Below are 15,776 nucleotides of genomic sequence, written 5' to 3' on the forward strand. Positions count from 1 at the left end.
GGAAGGAGAAAGAAGAAAAGGAGGAGAAAGAAGAAGGATAGGAACAAAGAGAAAAAGAAGATGAGGAGAGGGAAGAAAGGAACAAAAAGGAGAGGAGGAAGAGGAGGGGAAGAGGAGGAGAAGGAAAAAAAACGGAATAACAAGAAGAGAAGGAGTGGAAAGAGAAAGAGAAAAAGGGGAAGAACTAAAAGCAGCTTGCCTGAGTGCAAAGCCCTCCCTGCTTGGAGTTGGAGCATGCCCAAATAAGGAAGCAGAGGGCTGGCTCCTTGAGAGGGCTGGCCAATAGGGGCAGGGCAGAGCAGCAGACCCCGCCCCCTGCTAGCTCCAGCCGCTGCTGCTGCTCCAGACATGCTGCTCAGCACTGTATGAAAGGGAGGCAGCAGCCCTGGGAGCCCTGAGTCCGGCAGCTACCCGGGAATGGGGGAGGGTGGGGTGGGACCGGGTACGCCCCCCAGGAGGCGGGAAAGTCCCGCCCACTGCTGTGAAATGGCAAGCCTATTCACAGAAGACTTCTGTTGGATCAAACTAAAGGTATCCCAAAATCTTATTTCCTGCAGTGATAAACCACATGTCTCTACAAAGCCTACAGACTTTACTTGAGAAGCATTGACCTTTTCTGTCCAGCAGTTGTTCTGTCATGTCCTACTTGGATGAGGCCTCTTCAGATTAAAAAAAAAGGGAAAGAGGAGAGCCAGGATAATGGGCCGAGTTGGAGGAGGCTGGCATTCCTGGCATTGGCAGAGGCTGAGCCTGACCCATCCCAGACAGCCACTACAGATCAGGAGAAGGCAGAGACACTTCACCCTCTCAAGTGACATAAAGCACAGACATCAAAAGATTAGGCAATGCACTGTTCTGCTTAAAATGCAGGGTGCTGAGCTAATGAGGCCAACTGGGCTGGTTATAGATTAGCTCAGCTCAGACCATTATGTTGCTGCAGAATAACAGCTCCCAAGCCTCCAAGCAGCCCTGTCTGACATACCTGGCTCCTGTCTTTGTGACCTTTGGTATGTACTTTGTACTAATCTTTCTGCCTATTCCCCTCTCAGCTTTAGACTTTGCTCAGAACTGCTTTATCCTTTGAACCATGGACTGCCTGGCCCATACATCTCTTTGTCACCCCATGTAAGCCTTGGGACTGGCCTTTCTCCTGCCAGTTCTTGTGGAGGTAGTCTTCACCAGGGCATTTCTTGGCTCTAAACAGGACATGTTCAAAGGGATATTGGTTCTGGAGATGCAATATAGTCAGTATGATAACAGTAATGATTATGATTATAGGTGAAATCCTGCTGATGACTTATACTAGAAGAAGTCTCATGTATTCTGGTCTAAATCCTTTTTGTGACTGGGAGGTAGCAGCCACAGAGGGATGTCAGTAAAAGCCATTTTGTTAGGAGATAAAGCTGTCTTGCTGGGTCATGAATAGCTTAGGAGCCAGTAGGGCAAATTATCTTCCATGGAAATGGCTTTTGCTGCTATCTTCCCATTGTTGTTGTGCCTATGGCTCATTTCCCTCTGCTCCTATGCTGCTTACACTGTCATTTCTTCCTATATCAACATAATTATATCATCCAGTAAGATTTTAGTTTATGAAGTCATAGAATTATCCTCTATGAATTTCTCTTGTTGTTGTTATGTGCCTTCAAGTAAGTTTTGACTTCTGGAAAACCTTAGGCTAACTTATCATGGCATTATCTTGGCAAGATTTGTTTAGAGGGGATTTGCTCTTACATTTCCCTGAGGCAATTGTGATTACTCTTTTCTCTATTTTTTCCCCCAACTTGACACTCAGAGTCAAGTTCTTTTCTTTGACCACAATGCTCAGCATCCCTAAACTAGCATGGCCACTGAAAGTACAAATTGTGCATCTGCTGTGAAATATGTGTCTAATGCCAACAATCTCTTTTCATGGGCAATATGTTTTGCATTCTTCTGCTCATATAATACCAAAAGCAAAAAAAGCAGATGTATTTTATTGCTACTTGATTATAATTTTCAAACAACCCTGAACAGTGACTGGAAAATTATTCTTGAAAACTGTATTCAAGGCATGCTAATTTTCTTATATTTCATTTACTTCTTATTGTTTTCTATGACTGTAGAAGCTACCAGTGTGTTCATCATAAATCAAACATCTATTTTCATCTGTAAAATTCAGTAAGAGATATCAAAGAGCAAAACATTTCAGGGTTTCTAAACTTGCTTGCTTACAAACATATTCAATTGTATTTTTAAAGCTTTTCCCATACCCTTGTGTACCCAAGTCAACTTAGACAAGCCTAATTACTGTCATTATTCATTTAGGAAATTGCAATTTCATAGATATTTTGTTTTGAGTGTGTTAATGGTGGTCTCTGATTTTTTTTAAGCTTCAGAAATCTGTTTGACAATTTGCATTCTGGGTTCAGAAGGTAGCCTTGTATAGTTTGTATGTAATTGTATACATTATCATATTGTTTGGAAATATTCTTCAGATCTGTGGCTTGAAAGTGCCATACAAGTGTAGAATGACTGACTGATTAAAAGCTGATCTATGCAAGAAAACTTCTGAAATTGGAACATAAAGGAACACAAACGAAAATACTGATTAGACTTTGGAGGGATAATTTCCAAGCATTACAATAACGACCTTGAAGACTGCCCAGCAGCATTGGTGTGTATGAGTTTCTTCAAAGAGGGAAATATAGGTTGACATTCCCCTGGTGATTTACTGATATCAAATGAAAGACATAGACAATAGAGACAAGTGAGGGAATGAACATGCCATACAAGACCAGATTTTAATTTAGCGTCAAATAAGACCCAGAAAGCTTAAGAAGATTTATCCAGAGTATTACTATACATGAGTAAAAACACAGCTTTATTGGATTTAATAGAAGTATTTTATGGATATATTCTAGTGTCAGCACTGTAGAAAGGAGGATTGTGAAGATGTTGGGTGAATAGAAAAGGAGCATGAAATCAGAACAGAAGCAGCTGAGTTCTACCAATAAAGGTGGTAGCAGTTATACCATCCATCCACCTCTGACTTCCAACCATGACTACAAAGAAGGGACCTAAAGAAAAGTGAAGTGATTCTGTTCCAATAAAGGAGATGTATGTACAGCAGGAGACAGAGAGGATCATGATCAATAAAGGCATAGGCCTGCCATTTCAGTCCACATTGTTGCAGGGCTCAACCAGACCCCATTGAACTGCCTGGGTTGGACTGGATTTAATGTGAATGGAAAATACATCCATTTCCATAGCCACTATTTGTTGTCAGTGGTGGTTAGTGTCAGTGAATCTTCTCCAGATTTTAGTCCAAACATTAAAGGAGACATCCACATGCTGATCTCTATCCCCAACATAGGTTCAATGCCTTTTAATATTCCTTTAAAGTTACTTTCAAATTCAGATTAAAGCCCAGAGTGGATTCATCACCACACCAAGAGTGTACTCACACTGCAGAATTACAGCAATTTGCCATAACTTCAACTCCCATGGATCCATGCTGTGGGATTTGTAGTTTTGTGAGGTATTCAGCCTGGTCTGTCAGAGAGCTTGGGTACCTCACCAAACTCCAAATCCCAGGATTCCACAGGATGGAGCCACGGAAGTTAAAATGGTATCAAACTGCTTTAATTCCGCAATGTGAATACACCCTAGGATGTGAGCCACCAGGCATCATGAGTTGTTGTGCACAAATATTAAGCACAATTAGGGCCTCAAGTTTTAAATTTCAGAAGGTTTTGTTGACTGTTTTAACTACAAAGAATTAACATAACTTAACAGTAAACATCCAAGTATGTATACACATGAGGTATGAATCAAAGTGGATGAAAGCTGCCTCCCATTTTTATTTGGGATGGTAAGAAGAATTCTCCTGGGAATGTAATGATAGAAAAAATATCTTGCAACTTAAGAGTTATCTTTAAATATTTCCAGGTTTGTGGAAGTTTTTAGATAGAAAAGGCTCAGTCTTCTGAGTACTTCTGTCTTCTTTGATCCCAGGCTGTTTCACATCCTAGGCTTACAGACAGCAACTTAGGTGGTACCTGCACAGGCCATAATACTCCAGGAGCAGCCCAGGATATTCTGGCCCCAAAGCTGCCCCCAATGCCCCCCCCCAATTACCTGGGCACTCTGGAGCAACATTGGGCAGTTGTTTGCATGTGTGTCCTGTTGTGCCACCTGCCACCACTGGCAGGTTATTTCCTAGTAGGCCAAAAATAAGGTGCCCAGTATTAATCACATGACTGGGCAACTCATTCTGACCTCGGAGAGAGTGACATGTGGCAGTGGTGGTGGCAGTGGGTAACACAGTAGGACACTTTGTAAACAGCTATCTGGTGCCATACCAGAGGGCTCTGGATCTTCTGGCAAGATCCAAAGCAAAAGGTGAGTTTATTTAATCTATATTAAGATTTACCATGGGTTCAATGCTGAACTGGCCATATATTGTCCAGACATTTTGTACCAGAACCAGAGACTGGGAACTGTATCACCTAGAGTAATTACTGGGAAGACAGGGGGAGGGGGTATTATTTAGCCCATGTTGACTTAGTCTTAAACTTACATTTCAACCTCCTCTCTGTACAAAGCTTCAGACAAGTAGAAAGTGGTTTGTTATAGAAACTACCTATAGCTGTAGTGTGGTGTTTGAAATGGAGTATGGGTGCTGTATATCTAGGTTCCAAATCAACTTCTTCCACCACCCCAAAATGTAGAATGGTATGTACTTTTTTAGAGTACTAAGGCCTGTTACAGACTGGCAAAATAAAGCTGCTTTGGGTCTCTTTGGAGGTATGCTATTTAAATGATGCATGGGTCCTAAGAGTCCGGAGATCACGCCAAAGCCACACTCCATTCCTAAGCACTGGAGTGCAACTTTGGTGCAGCTTCCGGATTCTTAGGATGCATGCATCATTTAAATAGCATACCTCCAAAGAGATCCGAAGCAGCTTTATTTTGGCAGTCTGTAACAGGCCTAAATACACCTTTCACACTGTGGATTGCTCAGGCTCCAAGCCTATTGGTAGTTCTGACTAGAGTAGATCTATTGCATTAGTCATTATATGGTGAGTCAATACCTACTTAAATTAACACCCAATAACTGAATAGAGCTACTCAAGTTGGGACTAGATTCAGGTCTATAAGTTAAACTAGAAAATCTTTTCAAGTGCTTGGCTCTTTAGTGAATGTGGGACTCAGGTTGTCTCTTGCTTGTCTCAGCATATCTGAACTCTGAACCTTTAAAGCACAGGAACAGTGTCAGAGTGTCAGAGCCTGAGAAGTGTCTTAGCTTGGCATCTGAACAAGACGAAGTGAGAAGTCTCATTAGTCTATAGCTGCAATGTGACCTTAGATACGTCTTAGACATGAACAGATCTGAAAAGCCAGGAGATTAGCCCAATCCATTATGATGTGATTCTCAAGGATCAAAATGTTTCTTTCACAGCTCCTCTCTAGACACCTGTCAATAACTTAGAGAATCATTCCCACATTACTCTATTCACTTAAAAGATATCAATACCTTCCACAGGAGAAAATTCTGTAAAATTCAGCACAGTTAAATGCTGACTTTGTTGTTCTGTCTTCAGATGAATTTATGTTTAATTTTCCATGAGGTCTCCCAGACTGGAAAACACAGGGGTAAGCAACAGAGAATTCTTGGCTGAACTTCTCAGTCTTTCAGGATATTAAGCTAGATGGAAGAGAACTTTCATGCATAGGTAGGAATCAGGAGAGAGGAGGAAACATCACCAGTACTTGGCAAACTGAAAAAGAAGTAAATCGTTTACAACATCAGTGCAGAGGTTATATTTGTACACACATACATGTACATTTACACAAGCACAGAGGGCAACAAGGACACACTATCACAGCAATTAGGATTCTTAGCAATTTTACTATTCCTTCTCCTAATATTCTCTGTTGAACCTGGAGAAACTGAGAGGTGATGTGATAGCTATCTTCAAATATTTGAAGGGCTGTCATGTGGAAGATGAAGCAAGCTTGGTCTCTGCTGCTCCACAGGACAGGGTTCAAACCAATTGATTCAAATTATAACAGAAATGTCAATTAAATATTAGGAAGAACTTCTTGGTTATAAGATATTGGAAAGACTTCCTTAGAGGGTGGTAGGTTCTCCATGGTTGAAGATCTTTAAAACAGAGGTTTGATGGGCATCTGTCAAAGATATTTAGCTACAGGTAAAGGTAGTCCCTTGACATGAATGTCTAGTCATAACTGACTGTAGGGGGTAATGCCCATCTCTGCTACTAAACCAAAGATCCAGCATTGTCCATGGATTACTCCAGTGGTCATGTGGTGAGCATGACTGTACTGAACACTGTTATCTTCCCACCAAAGTGGTACCTATTTATCTATTTGCATTTGCATGCCTTCAAACTGCTAGGTTGACAGAAGCTGGGACTAGTAAAAGGATTTCACTTCATCATGCAGCACTCAGGCCTCAAACTGCCAGCCTTCCAATCATTAGAAGTGTCATTTTAACTACTAAGCCACTGTGTAGAATTTTTTTTTATCAGCAAAGGTTTGTACTACATGACATAAAGTGTACTTTACAGCTCAACAGATCTATAACTCTATGGCTGCATCAACATAGCAGAAATAATCCAGTTTGATGGCACTTTACCTGCTACGGCTCCATCCTATGGAATTCTGGGAATTATAATTTCTTGTGACTCCAGAGCTCTGAAAGTTAAATATTTCAGAAAATGACAAATCCCAGAATTCCATAACATTGAGCCACAGGCCCATGGCAATTAAAATGGTGTCAAACTGATTATTTCTGCAGTGCATATGCAGCCTGTAATTCTCTTTTCTTCCCAATTGCAGCACCATAATACCACTTAGAATCACCACCTTAAAGCCTCAGGACTTATAATTCAGAATCCTCATATGCTACTTTGTGAGGGTCAAGTGGGGAGAAACTATCATTGTACTTTCTGCACTCTTTCTCTTTCTCTCACAGAAGAACATCACTTTGAAAAGGTGTTTTGAAGAAGTCTAGCTGACATATTTCTTCAGGGACTTTCTTTTCTTTTTTCTTTTTTTTTCCATCCCTGGCAGTAGTGCTCCCACTATCCACACATGCCCTAGTTTAAGAAGAAATTTGTACAGTCTGTATCTCAATGCAATTCTACCAAATTTACATTTTCCAATGATTACATGAGCCAAAACACAGTTATCCGTCACACCTTTCCAAATGCTCTTCCAAATACATTCAAAAACGGTGTATAGTAGAGATATGAACATAGTAAATTGCTTATATTAGTAAAAACATAAAAATAAACTATTTTAGGAAAACGATTCACCATAAAAAATGCAAGCATTGTATTTTTGTATACAAAACCATATAACATTGTATACAAAACTGTATAAAACACACATGTTAAAAGAAATGTGCAATGTTTATGAGATTTTCAATAAATCATAAACAAACAAACCTATTTGATGAACCAAACTTTGATTGCAGATATCCCTAGGTTCAAATGTGCTTCCCCAACACACACACACACACACACACACACACATACAAAACCTCTTTCTCTTGAAGAAAATGTCACATTTTCCTATTCATTGAGAAGTACTGCTTTGGAAAAACAGCCACTAGACAAACTGTAGAAGAAAGATGTCAATTTCCATACAACCATGTTCTGAAGTTATGGATGCTGCTACTGAAGGCAAAGGCATGTGTATATACACATAAGAGGATACACATATATAACCTCTTTTCTTTTGCAGCAAATCACCTTGGGATGGAGAGAGAGCAGAAGCAACTTCTCTATTCCCCAGTCACCCAACAATCTCCCCTAGCCACACTCCTACTTTAGTCTTTCACCTCTGGAACTCTCTCCCCCATGAGCTCCGTACAGTTACCACCCTTGATGGTTTCAAGAGGAACCTGAAGACCTTTTTATTCTGCCAGGCTTTTTCCCTATGAGCCTGTTGGTATTCTCCTTTTTCCCCTGGCAATGTAATTGGTGGAATCCATCTTCAGCCATTTGTATGGGGTTGTTTTGCATGGTTTTAACTGTTTTTAACTGTTAACTGCTTTATTGTTTTATTGTAATATGATATTGTGTATGTTGGGGTATTGGGTTTGTTGTTATTATTGTTCTATTTACTTGTTGTACACCGCTGTGATCTTTGGAATAGCGGTATAGAAATAAATATTATTATTATTATTATTATTATTATTATTAGTGGTGGTACAATATTTCCCAAGTATACAAAGGGATCTTACATTGGTTGTGTATGTATTTCCTTTCATGTGCATATGTACATCCCTTTGCCTTCACTAGCAACACCAATAACCTCAGAGCAGGATGTAATAGGCTTCTTTCTTTTACAGTTTGTCCAGTGGCTACTTTCCTCAAGAGCCCTTTGCATACTGATCCAGGCTAACATGGCTATGTCTTTAAATTCTACCATATTGCAAATGTTAGAGATGAGCTTTTCTACACTTACCCACTCTGCCTGCAATTCTACGAATGTTCATTCAAGACTGACAATAGTTCTCAGGTATGAGAATAGTCATACATCTTTTTCCTGAGCATACTGAGGAATCATATTTTAAAATTAGACAAGGAAAACTAAAAGAGCAAGTAGGAAATAATCCTCCAGCCATTAAGATTCTAATCCATTATATTCTTAAACAAACCAATACCTAATGCTTCTGAACACAGTTCCTAATATTCTTCCTCTGTTATATGTGGATAAACAGAAGGTAACATCTTATTACAGGGATAAAAACTGTAACAGCCAGAAAGACAAGAAAATCAGTGAAATCCTGCAGGTTTAGAGGTCTCCTCACTCAGTGTTTGGGACTCACAGAATTCCAAAGACCAAAGATCCAAGAGAAAATTTCACCAAGTGGAACTGTCACCAAGATAAAGTCAATGAAGATTATGTATCCTCCTGATACACCCACATGTGTTTTCTCACTTGATCAGCAGAGAGTTTGAATTTCTTCAGGAGACCACCAGCTTGGCTGAATCTGTAGTGATTCTGAGGGAAAGAAATATATGTTAACTCATTCATCTCACTGCAGATGACTTTTATAAAAACAGACAATGGCTTATGAATGAATGTTTTTGTACTATTGCCATAAACAGTTTCTGATATTTTCAGGTCAATTCACACAATTCATTTACTGTTAACGGTTTTCATACAGATATGCACATGAGAGCCCTATTGGGTAGTGCATCCCATGTAATTAAAAGTATGTGAAATGAATAAAGATTATCCCACCAGCCTCACTGCCTTTGCAATGTCCTTGTAATCCCTACAATCCATCCCTTTAATGTCCCACACACTGAAATCTTAAACCTAACATAAGGAAATTCTTTGTTGAAGTAGCCTCCCCATGTGATTAAAAATCCTCGGGTTTCTAAATGTTGACAAAATATTGTTGAAACAAGATTTGGCCAAGATTTTAGTATCTGAATTTTGAATGTTGAGGTATGTGCTAATGGGAAATGTACATGAAATTACATTAGTTTCAATGGTTGAAATCCAAACCATTGTATGGATGGTCAGTGCAACAATTACTGTAATATGTAGAAACAACTATCCATTTTGGCTTCAGATTTAAAATCCTGACAACAAAACCCAGTGTACAGTTCTTGAAAATACAAGATCATCTGCAGCCAAAAATTCTAAAGCTAATTCTGAACAGAAAATATTAATTTAAGTGCAAGATACGTTTTTGTCATGGATACTTTATAGTGATTCACACCATGTAACATGTAAGAAGTTGTGAAGGACTGAAATACAAAAACAGTTAAAAGACAGTATTGTACTGATAGGTTCCACTTGATTGATAACACTAAGTGGCAGAATGAGAACACTTTTTAAAGATATGATTAAATATAAATTTTATGAAAGAAGCAGTAAAACATCATAGCTTAAGGCTCTTTAAAATCCATGCACACTGAAGGATATCAAAAATAAGAGTTCAACTTTTAAAAAGAAACCAGAGCTGACAAAATTATTACATCTTACCATTTATGTAAGTTACACTTTAAGTGCATTTGTAGCAGACTCCACCCTTAGACTAGATAAATTAAACATTTCTATATTTTCCTCCTACCACTAGTCACCAAAATCTATGTCAGTACAAGGCTGCATGTGGCAAAGTCACATCTATCCAGAGTTGCCAGCATGATAATTTGGGGGCATATCTTCACACAATCCAATATTTTGATTTTAGAAATGTTAGTTACTATACATAAATGAACAGTATGGGTGGGTGAATGGGTAAATGGGTAGGCTCTTATCTGAATTTGTGGTAGATTCCTGCCTCTTTCAAAACTGTTAATGAGGCCTCATTAAAATGTCATGCTATTTCTTCTTAATGTCAGTATAGAAAAGTATTTCATAGAATCACAGAATCTTAGATTGGAATGAGCCAGAAAGGCTATCTATTCCAACCCCTTGCCATGCAGGTATATACAACTAAAGCATTCCTGAAAGATGCCCATCCAAACTGTTTAATGACTTCCAAAGTCAGAAAGTCCACCACTCTCTGAGGCAGTGTATTCCACTCTTGAACAGTTTTTACAGTAAAATAGTTCTTATTATTGCTAAGGTGGAGTCTCTTTTCTTGTAATTTGAATCCACTGGTTCATTTTCCAGTGTCTGGAGCATCAGAAAACAAGCTTGCTCCATCTTCCACATGGCATCCATTCAGATAGATGTCTATCATGCCACTTCTCAGTCTTCTCTTCCCCAAGTTAAACATACGCAGCTCCTTAAGTTGTTCCTTATAAGGCATTGATCATCTTGGTTACCCTTCTCTGCACACATTCTAGCTGCTATCTTTCTTCAGCTATGGTGCCCAGAACTGGAAACAGAATTTCAGTTGAGGCCTGACCAAATGAGAATAAAATGGCACTACTACTTCAGTCAGTCAGGACACTATACTGTCTTGCTTGTAACTGCAAACAAGGTTCAGAGTTCCCAGGTCAGTAAGCTGTGGAAGCAAAAGTATCCGGTATCAAACAGTCCAGGATCAAGAAAGCCATAAATCAAAGTCAGGATTCCAAGGAGTCAGGGTAGATGAGTCATTAAACAGTCCAGGAGCCATAAATCTGATAGGCTTTTGGAAACTGAGCTGTCAAGAGGAAGCCTGAAGTTGTACTCAGCAAGGTAGCTGGTGGTTGCAACTTTCTTTGTAGGTAGCATGTTCAGCCACCACACAGGTATCAGGCAATATTTAGCAAGAGCATTCTATGGCCCTGCTTCTCCCAACACCTTGACTGCAACCTCTCACTTTTTCTGCAGATAAAGGTTTGGTCAGATGCCTGAGCCTCTGCCTTTCTGTGGGATTGAGGGGGGAGAGGGGCTATCTCCAGATCCTCTTCCTGCTCTGACTTAACTTGATCTGACCTAACCGCTCAACAGGAGGAGGACTTGGCTGGCTACCAAACATCTGTGTGACTCCTCCAATGGCAAGTCTACTATGTCTTTCAGTGAAGACAAAGTTTATTTCACCGCCCTTTTCTGTCCTTCCCACCTGACCAAGGAGTGGGATGGAAACTTTTAAGCACAGATTTGATCTCACACCTCCAGGACCAGGCTAGAGGCATCCAGTACCCAATCATGGCATCCCATACCCAATCTGGACTCCTCCTGTACTTTGCAAAGAATGGAGAAAATCCTGTTCTTTCAAAAAGTGTAGGAGAACTCTGGATCAGGTAAAGGATACTATGATCAAGTAGGGGATTCCTCCGGCCTTGACACAGAGGCGTGTGATAAAATCAGTGCTTAAAAATTTTCATCCTGTACCTAGGCTGGGAGGGAAAGATGGAAAAGGGCAGTGCAATAAACTAAAAGACTACCAAGTGGGCCATGACTTATACTTCTCCTGGTGCACCCCGGAACTGCATTGTTTTTGTTATGTTTTATTGGCTGCTGCCTCACACAGTTGACCAGTGATTTCACTATGGCGGTTCGGGGATAGACCACAACCAAAGGGCGGTGTCACCCAGTGGAGGGACTGGCATGTGTGGCTGCTCAGCAAGTGGGAAAGCACCCACAATGGACCCTAAACAGGCTTTCCAGAGACTACCCACCCCACCTCCTCAGTAGTGGCTGCTCCTACTGGATGTGGCAGTACCTTTGGAGTCCCACATGGCAGCCACCACACCGAAGACAAGAGAGGCAATGGTCTTGCTGCACTGGGGAGGGAGGTTTGGGAAGTTCACACACCCACACCCACACCAACCATAGTGACACCACTGCTGTTGACTCATGTTGTCATGCCCCCCTTGAGAGTTCCTCTTCAGAATGAAGCTGCTTTTCTCTTGCTGCCCCCTCCTGCGCCATTCTTTCTCATGTGGTTTTTTGTGGAACTTGCTCTCTAAACTCTCTGGGCTCTGAATCTGTGCTCCTCTTCTTTCTTGACCTGCCTGCCTACTCTGCTCCAGTACTGGGTAGGCAGATAAGAGACACTGATGGAGGATGGAGTGGCAGGAGAGGAGCAGCCTTGGTAGGGATGAAGGGAATTAGCAAGGATGAGAAGGAATCAGGGAACAGGCAGGTGAATAATGAAGGAGAGCCCAGAGCCCAGACAGTTCAGAGAGCAAATTGTGTAAAATTAACAGGCCAGAAAGGGCAGTGGATATTTTTTGGGGGGAGGGGGACACACAGAAAAAGTGCACTCTTTGGGGTGATGATACAAATTAGAGGAGAAAATAGAGTTTTCACAGTTAAGGTGCACAGATTTATGGCTTAGCATTCAAGCAATGTTTTATTCCACTCTCTCCTTTATAGTGAATCATTCGGATGCTTATGGAAATTGTGTAGATTTAGTTAGTATAGGTGTGCAACTTTGCCTTGGAAAATTGTGCTGTATTTCAGCTGTGCAGCTTTTAAAAGTGTGTACAGTTGACAAAGTTGTGGTGTTTTGGTGGGTGAAGGGGAAAAAAGTTCCACATGTCACGGGAACTTTTCAAGTGCTACTTTTCTTTCTGTCAGTGTTTCCCAAGTGGTTGGGAACCCAAAATTTTAACAACATTTGGGAAATGATCAAATGATCTCTAATACTCTCTCTCTCTCTCTCTCTCTTAGATGTTACTGGAATAAACTGCAGTATGTTATTAATTTATTAGATTTATATCCCACCTTTCGCCCACAAATGGGCCTCAGGATGGCTTAGATTATACTTACAATAATACTTATTTATAGCCTGCTCTTCAGCCAAGGCTATCAGACCGGCTTACAATTTGTTAATTAGACATATATATAATCAGCCATCCATTTAAAGCCCCTCAAACAGTAAGTGAGATAAACTGCACAATGGTCAAAAAGGAGCAAGCCAGGCTGGTGTCCCATAACAAGGTGTTCCAAAGCCTGGGAAAGGACAGCAAGAAAGCACAAAATTTAACTGGTGGTTAAATTTTGAAAGACAACAAGTTTATGTTGGGTAGGGGGCAACAAATAGAGGAAGGAAAAAGAGGGTGGGGTGAAGAGTTCAGTGCTTGGGGGGGCACTTTTAATAGATGTCTAAAAACAGGTAAAGCATTTCAGGGTAGACCACTCTGCCATGATCTGGAAGGATAAAGATGTTTCCCAATGTCTAGCTATGCTGGCGAAGTCTTGAGGCCATATATTACCTACCTCTGGACTGGATGGTCTGTGCCTAGCCACTCAACTACATTTGTCTTTTTATTCTTAGGGGACACAGCCTACTGAACCGCTTTGAAAATAAGAGATAAATGAGAAATAAATAAGAAATAAATGACAAATAGATTGGGAATGTCAAATTAGAAGAGAAGGTCTTTACTTAAAAGTACAGTGCCAATATGCTTGAAAATAGCAGTTAAGAGGATAATTCCAATATTAGTCCAACTTGGAGAACGTCCATTCAAATGAATGCTCTCTGAATATCAGTTAATTATCTAAAGCTTAATTGATTTCAATGGATCTACTCTATGTAGGCCAAATGTTGGTTTTACCCCAAGGTGATTTAAATTAGAATAATAAATCATTGGTTATTTTGTTACAGCATGCAAAGTATGAAGGATTTCAAAAGTCTGATCCCCACTAGGTGAAAATTCAAACATTATTCAAGAGTTTTGGTTATTTGTTTGTTTGGTAATTCTCAGTGACAAATTCATTTCGACACAAAAGAAATGTGCAACAAAGTGATCATTTTATGGAAAATACAATGAGTATGCACAAAAGACCATTTTCTGGGCAAAAATATTGTCTTTGTAGAGGCAAAAATATTGTGCTAAAATGACCCGAAATCTTATGGCAGGTGACCATTACCTTTAATGGCACTTCTTGAAGTGTTGGGGAACCTTTCATATCCAGGACAAAATTAATTAATTAATTAATTAATTAATAGGCAGGAATAGAAATATGAGCATTCTTTATTTTTCTAAAGTAAAAGTTCTAGTTTGATCACACAGACTGATCTTTCAAACAAGTAAGAAACAATATCACTCTGAAAATATTTTTACTCTTTTTCATTATCACATGCTTGCCAAGTTTTAGTAATGTGAATATTGCTATTAATTATTCCTCCTCTCGTTACTAATTATTAATTGTTAAATATTAATTATTATTATTAATGCTTAATAGTTAATATTGGGAATATTAAAATTGCACTAATTACATCCTAAGCTGTTTTAAAATTTACAAATTAAATGGTTTTGCCACTATTCCATAGCAATTAAATGAAACATTGTGCTCTTTGGAAGTGTTGAATGTTAGAAATAAGCACATATCCCTGCGCTAGGCTAAGCTAGGCTGAATATGGAGATGGGACAAAGCCATTTACACAGGCAACTCTAATGATTTCTGCGTTTTGCTGCTGGTGAAAAATTGAAAGGTGGCTGATTTGAATCTTCCCTTCAATCTTCCATCAATAAATGAGAGACAGGGCAGATTCGAAAGTCCATCTGGGAGAGTCATGTTTTTATAATTGCATTTTGCCTTCAGGCGTGTGAAATCCAGAGGGTTATGAGTGCTGTTTCTGAGAACTGGATTAGACCAAAAGGTACATTCAAAACCCTGAAACATAAAATTAATTTGTTTGAGGTCCCACACCTTAAATTGCAGAAAGGGGGGGAAATACTTAACCATTTCATAAGTTTTTAAACTGCTCAGAGAGAGATCTTTGTGAATGTTTGTTCAATCATTCCACAAAATTCTACCTTTTTTTCCTTGTTTGCTCTCACATAGTAGTAGAACAATTTATAAAAACAAATACAGAAACTCTACAGGCAATAATCCTTTCTTTGGTAAATTTGATTATCAGATTTCTACAATGTTTTCAAGAGATGCCAATCTTCTGATGCATTCACACAGTGTCAAAGAAGAAAAACCATGATTGCTAGCCAATGTGATGATGCCGTCACTGTTCTTTGAAAAACTAAGTGATATGAAAGGAAATTTGTGCTAGAAAACATTCAAATAATGCTGCATTACCAAGATATGTGACAGCACTGTTATCAAGGGATGCATTTTTGAAAAAGAAAAAAAAGTGCCATATCGTTTTTATCTCTGTGAAAGAAAATAATATAATTTTAACAAAAAAACATTAAGAAGAGTCTACAGATACATTTGTAACATCAAGAATATTGTACAATAAATTTAGCTAGCAGGGAGTGAAGCACAATGCACAAATATGTTCAGATTTGAATATAACCGGCAGTGGAGTTTTTTGAGGGAGGATTGCTGTTACAAATTACATACACCTCCAAAGAAACAGAGCTTAGGAAAGTTACTTTTTTTACAACAACTTCCAGAATCCT

The 15,776-nt window shown here is 39.4% G+C and overlaps 1 long non-coding RNA gene across 1 annotated transcript in view; it reads right to left on the reverse strand.

Annotated features, from left to right (window-relative positions):
- Nucleotides 1–5,077: 5,077 nt before the first annotated feature.
- LOC121927122 overlaps nucleotides 5,078–15,776 on the reverse strand; it is a 33,152-nt gene continuing 22,453 nt past the window's right edge. Inside the window, exons 2-3 of the long non-coding RNA XR_006103143.1 lie at nucleotides 8,843–9,018; nucleotides 5,078–5,759 (exon numbers count right to left, since the gene is read on the reverse strand). This is a non-coding gene — a long non-coding RNA (uncharacterized LOC121927122). The remainder of the gene's footprint in view (nucleotides 5,760–8,842; nucleotides 9,019–15,776) is intronic.

Source organism: Sceloporus undulatus, chromosome 3, assembly GCF_019175285.1.
Source record: "Sceloporus undulatus isolate JIND9_A2432 ecotype Alabama chromosome 3, SceUnd_v1.1, whole genome shotgun sequence".
Taxonomy (NCBI): Eukaryota; Metazoa; Chordata; class Lepidosauria; order Squamata; family Phrynosomatidae; genus Sceloporus; species Sceloporus undulatus.